Raw genomic sequence first — 6,668 nt, 5'->3', positions numbered from 1 at the left:
AAATTAATTAAGAATCTAATTCAAGAGGGAGTTCCAGTCAAGATGATAGAGTAGGTAAACGCTGTGCACGCCTCCTCCCATGACAGCATTAAAACTGCAACTAAATTATGAAACAGTCAATGTAGACAAAGAACTGAAGACTAGCTGAACAGAACTCCTATAACTGGGGATATAAAGAGGAGAATGTAGCGAGACTGGTAGGAGGGGCAGAGGTGCGAAGTGTGCTGGTCCCACACCCATGTATAGTGGTTAAGCATCGGGAGAGATATCTTGGCTGTGGAGGCACCCCTGGAAGAGTGAAGATCTCCAGCCCCACATCGGGTCTCCCCAGCCCAGGGTTCCAGTGCCGGGAAGAGGAGTCCCTACAAAATCTGGCTGTAAAAATCAGTGGGGATTCCAACTGTCCAGATGGAAGGCAGCTGAAAAGCCGAGCATCCCTTAAAGGGCCTGCACATAGACTCACTCTCTCGCAGGCACTCACCCTGGGCTCCGGTGGAGGGACAGCAGCTTGGAAAGGTGCCAGAGACATGTAGGGAAAGACTGAGTTGTGTGGCATCAGGGTGAGGGCTGGAGGATAGCTGCCATCGTCCCTTTGTTGAGCCTCCTCCTGTGCAACCTGTATGCAGGTGCCATCTTGTCTCTGTTGAGCCCTCCACCCACACAGCCAAATCTAAATCTGTGTTGGCTTGGTGAAGTCTGCTCACTTCACCCTGGTAACACCCTGGGACCTTGCCCCATCCAACTCATAAATTACGGGAAGCATATTTGTGGCTATGCAACACACTCCACACTGCCCTCTTGGCAAGAGGCTCTTTCAGCGGCAATCAACTGTCCTCGGCTCCTGCACCTCTAGAGACAACTCTGGTGGCAGGCAACCAGCCCTGACCTGAGCTGCAATATTTCTTAAACAAATCTCAGGGGGTTTATAGGCCTGATGTAGGCAGTGGCTTGTCCCAGCGTGATCTGAGACTTTTGCAAGTGGCCACGGGCTCATCACTGGCACCAAATCTGAATCTACACTAACTGGTGAACAGCATTCACCCCACCCTAGTGACTTCCTAGGACCGTGTGTCACCTAAGTTGTATACCACATGAGGCCCTTTTAGCTGCTGAGCTTTACAGGCAGCTGGAAGGCAGCCTCAGGCCTTGGGATGCCCTGGACCATTTGCTAAGCTGCTCCAGGCCTGGTACTAGTGATAGCCAGATTTGGTTCACATAATGGCCTCCCCCCTGTGCCTCCAGGTCCAGCACAAATAGCAACTAACCACTATTGCTTTGTAGCTCCTATCAGGTAGCCCTGGGAGAGGCCGACTTTGGCCTGCATGGGAGCCCCTCCCCAAAGACCCCACAGGGAGCCTCACAGGCAGAGGCCGACTTTGGCCTGCATGGGAGCCCCTCCCCAAAGACCCCAGAATAAATACATCTAGAGACAGGCATTGGACCACAACAGAGCACTACCTGGTTAGCCTCACAAGCAGCACATCTAAAAGGTAGTCTCAACAGGCACATGAGCCCACTGGGTCAAATCCCACTCTGTGAGGTCAACTCTCACACAGTAGTTCATACCGTCTGCGCAAGGCCAGTTCTCATAGCCAGTCAGCCTGTGTGTCAGTCTCACCGACTGACTTGCCAACAGCAATCAAGGCTTAACTACAATAAGAGAGTAAACAAAAACCACATAGGAGACATTCCTGGAGGACCTGGCACAGGTGATCAGGGAGACTGAGCCACTGTGCCACACAGGGCACCTACTATACAAGGCAGCCCTCCCAAGATTGGGAGACATTGCCAATCTACCTAATACATAGAAAAAAACACAGAGAGGCGGCCAAAAGGAGAAAACAAACATGTCAAAAATGAAACAAAAGGAGAAAACTCCAGGAAAAGTACTAGATTAAATAGAGGCAAGCTACATACTAGATACAGAGTTCAAAACACCAGTTATAAAGATACTCAGTGAACTTAGGGGAAGAAAGATGAGCTCAGCAAGAACTTCAACAAAAAGAGAAGCATAAAACAAGGACATAAAAACCATAAAAGCTCTTTTTGCTTAGGCCCATGGTGCTGGCAGGATGGGCAGGTGTCGCAGTCTTCGTACTGCCAGGAAGCTCCAGAGCCTTTGACAAGATCAGAAATGTCATGATAAACAATACAAGAAAGCCCATTTGTGCAGAATACTGAAGGCCAACTCTTTTGGAGGCATCTCCCATGCTAAGGGAATTGTATTGGAAAATGTAGAGGTTGAAGCCAAACAGCCAAATTCTGCCAGCAGAAAGTGTGTCAGAGTCCAGCTGATCAACAATGGCAAAAAAAAAAAAAAAAAAATTCACAGCCTTTGTACCAATGATGGTTGTTTGAATTTTACTGAGGAAAATGATCAAGTTCTGGTTGCTGGATTTGGTCACAAAGGTCATGCTGTTGGTGACATTCCTGAAGTTCGCTCTTATGTTGTCAAAGTAGCCAATGTCTCTCTTTTGTCTTTACAGAAAGGCAAAAAAGAAAGGCCAAGATCATAGTTTTGACAGTAAAAACACAGTAATAATAAATTTTCATATGCTGGAAAAAAACCATAAAAAAGAACCAGTTAGAAATAAAGAATATGATAACTGAAGTGAAGAATACACTAGAAAGAATCAAAGGTAGAATAGATGAAGTAGAGCAACGGTTTCCAACTCCTGGACTGGCACTGGTCCATGGCCTATTAGGAACCGTGCCGCACAGCAGAAGGTGAGCAACGGGTGAGCTAGCAAAGCTTCATCTGTATTTGCAGCTGCTCCCTAGTGCTAGCATCACTGCCTCAGTTCCACCTCAGATCATCAAGCATTAGATTCCCATAGGAGCACTGGTTTCTGGTGCCAAAAAAGTTGGGGACCACTGAGTAGAAGATCAAAAAATAGCGATTTCAAAAACAAGACAGCAAAAAACACCCAATCAGAGTAGCAAAAAGAAAAAAAAGAATCCTGCCAAAATGAGGAAAGTTTGAGAAACCTTTAAAACAACATCAAGCATAACATTTGTTTTATAGGGGTACCAGAAGGAGAAGAGAGAGGGAGCTATGAATTTAGAACCTGTTTGAAGAAATAATGATTGAAAACTTCTCTAACTTAGAGGAAGAAAAAGACATAAAAGTCCAGAAAAAGCAGAGAGGCCTAAAGAAGATGAACCCAAACAGGCTCACACCAAGACACATCATAATTCAAGCACCAAAGTTTCCAGACAGAGAATCTTAAAAGAAGCAAGAGAAAGGCAGCCAGTTACCACTAGGGAGCTCCCATAAGACAGTCAGCTGAGTTCTCAACAGAAACTTTGCAGGCCAGAAGGAATTGGCATGAAATATTAAAAATGATGAAAAACAAGAGCCTTTGACTGAGAGGACTCCACCCAGCAAAGCTACCATTTAGAATCAAAGGACAGATAAAGAACTTCCCAGACAATAAGAAGCTAAAAGAATTCATCACCACCAAACCAGTATTACAAGAAATGTCAAAGGGACTTCTTTATGAAGGAAGATAATTAAAAAATGATAATAAAATGGCAATAACTACATAACTATTAAGAATAATGTAAATGTAAATGGACTAAAGGTTGCAATCAAATGTCATAGGGTGGCTATATAGATAAGAAAACAAGACCCTTACATATGCTGTCTACAGGAGACTCACTTCAGATTGAAAGACACATAGAATGAAAGTAAAGGGAAAGAAAAAGATACTTTATGCAAATGGAAATGAATAAAAAAGCTTTGTAGCGATACTTATGTCAGACAAAATAGACTTTAAAACAAAGGCTATAATACAAGAAAGAGGACATTACATAATGTTAAAGGGCTCAATCCAACAGGAGGACATAAACATTTACACACCCAACATAGGAGCACCTAAATATATAAAACAAATATTGACTGTCATAAAAGGAGAGGTCAACAGTAATATAGTCACAGCATTGGACTTGAACAAACCACTGAAACCAAAGGAGAGATCTTCCAGACAAAAAATCAACAAGAAAACAGTGGCCTTAAATGACACATTAAATGAAATGAATTTAATTGATGTTTTTAGAGCATTTCACCCCAAGCAGCAAAATATGCATTCTTTTCAAGTGCACCTGGAACATTCTCCAAGTAGACCATATGTTAAACCACCAAACAAGTCTCAATAAATTTTAAAAAATTGAAATTATATCAAGCATCTTATCTGACCACAATGGTATGAAACTGGAAATCAATTACAAAAAAAAAACGCTGAAAAACGCACAAACATATGGAAGCTAAAAAACCTGCTGCCTAACAATGAATGGGTTAACAATGAGATGAAAGAAGAAATCAAAAGATAACTTGAGATTAATGAAAATGATAACACAATGATTTAAAATCTATGGAACGCAGTGAAAGCGTCCTAAGAGGGACAGTACAGGCCCACCTCAAGAAATAAGAAATATCTCAAACGAATAATCTAAACTACGCTTAAAGAAATCAGAAGGAGAACATCAAAGAAAGCCTAAAGTGAGTAGAAGAAAGGAAATCACAAAGATCAGAGTGGAAATAAACCAAAAAGTGTCTAAAAAAAACCCCCCAAAAGATCAAAAAAACCAAGAGCTGTTTCTTTGAAAAGATGAACAAAATTGATAAACTTTCAATAAGATTCATCAGGAAAAAAGAGACCCAAATAAATAAAATCAGAAATGAAAGAGAAGTGACAACTGAATCCATAGAACTACAAAAGGTTATAAGAAAATACTACAAGAAATTATAAGCCAAAAAATTGGGCAATCTGGAAGAAATGGATATATTTCTAGAAATACACAATCTTTCAAGACTGAGTCAAGAAGAAACAGAAAATCTGAACTGAACAATTACTACTAATGAAATCAAAATGGTAATAAAAAAAAAAAAACTCCCAACAAACAAAAGTCCTGGACTAAATGGCTTCACAGGTGAATTTTACCAAAAATTCAAAAAAGAATTAATACTTATTCTCAAACTATTCCAAAAAATTCAAGAGGCAAGATGGCTCTCATTTTTTGAGCCACCATTACTCTGATTCCCAAATCAGACAAAGATATTACAAAAAGAAAATTATAAGCCGATATCTCTGTTGAACATAGATGAAAAAACCCTTAACAACATATTAGCAAACCAAATTCAGCAAGGCATTAAAGAGATTGTATACCATAATTTAGCGGGATTTAGTCCTGGGATGCAAGGGTGGTTCAATATCTATAAACCAATGAATGTGATATAGCACATGAACAAATTGAAAGATAAAAATCATGTAATCATATCAATAGATGCATAAAAATGTTTGAAAAAATCCATCATTTATTTATGATAAAAACTCTCAGCAAAATGGGAATAGAAGGAAGACATCTCAACATAATAAAGGCCATATATGACAAATCCACAGCTAACATCATTCTCAATGGAAAAAAATTGTTTTCTTTAAGATCAGGAAAAGACAAGGATGCCCACTTCCACCACTTTTATTCAACACAGTATTGGCAGTATTAGCCACAGTAATCGGACAAGGAAGGGAAATTATAAGCATCTAAATTGGAAAGAAAGAAGTAAAACTTTCATTATTTGCAGATGCCATGAAACTATAAAGAGAGAACTCTAAAGATTCCACCAAAAAACTGTTAGAACTGATAAATGAATTTAGTAAAGCAGCAGGATACAAAACTAATATTCAGAAATTGGTTGCATTTTTATACACTAATAATGAACTATCAGAACAAGAATTTAAGAAACTAATCCCATATTCAATTGCATTAAAAAATTTAAATACCTAGGAATCAATTTAAGTACAGGAGTTAAAAGACCTGTACTTAGAAAATTATAAGTCATTGAAGAAGATACAAATAAATGGAAGCATATACCATGCTCGTAGATAGACTTATCATCATTAAAATGTTCATATTATCCAAAGCAATTTATAGATTCAATGCAATCCCTATCAAAATATCAATGGCATTTTTCACAGAACTAGAACAAATAATCCAAAAATTTATATGAAGCCATAAAAGACCCTGAATAGCCAAAACAATCTTGAGAAAGAATAACAAAGTTGGTGGTATCAGCTACCTGATATCAAACTAAGTTGTATTAATCAAAACAGCATGGTACTGGCACATAAACAGACACATAGATCAATGAAACAGAATAGAAAGCCCAGAAATAAATTCATGCCTATGTGGTCATTTAATCTATGACCACGGAGGCAAGAATACACAATGGAGTTAAGACAGTCTATTCAGCAAATGATGTTGGGAAAACTGAACAGATACATGGAAAAAAATGAAACTGGACCACCTTTTTACACCATATGCAAGAATAGACTCAAAATGGATTAAAGACTTAAGCAGAAGACCCCAAACTTTAAAACTCCTAGAAGAAAACATAGGTAGTAAAATCTTTGACATTGTCCTTAGTAATATTTTTTTCTGATATATCCCCTCAAGCAAAGGAAACAAAAGAAAAAATAAACAAGTGTGACTACATCAAACTAAAAAGGTTTTGCACAATGAAAGAAACCATCAACAAAACAAAAAGACAACCCACTGAATGGGAAAAGATTTTTGCCTGTGATATATCTGATAAGGGCTTAATAACCAAAATTTGTAAATAACTTATACAACTCAACATCAAAAATCCAAACAATCTAATTAAAAAA

The 6,668-nt window shown here is 38.9% G+C and overlaps 1 pseudogene; it reads left to right on the top strand.

Annotated features, from left to right (window-relative positions):
* The first annotated feature begins 2,072 nt into the window (after positions 1-2,072).
* On the top strand, positions 2,073-2,516 carry LOC105292295 (annotated as a pseudogene).
* Positions 2,517-6,668: the final 4,152 nt, after the last annotated feature.

This window comes from Pteropus vampyrus, unplaced genomic scaffold, assembly GCF_000151845.1.
Source record: "Pteropus vampyrus isolate Shadow unplaced genomic scaffold, Pvam_2.0 Scaffold55, whole genome shotgun sequence".
Lineage (NCBI taxonomy): Eukaryota > Metazoa > Chordata > Mammalia > Chiroptera > Pteropodidae > Pteropus > Pteropus vampyrus.
This window is presented reverse-complemented; position numbering and strand designations above follow the sequence as displayed.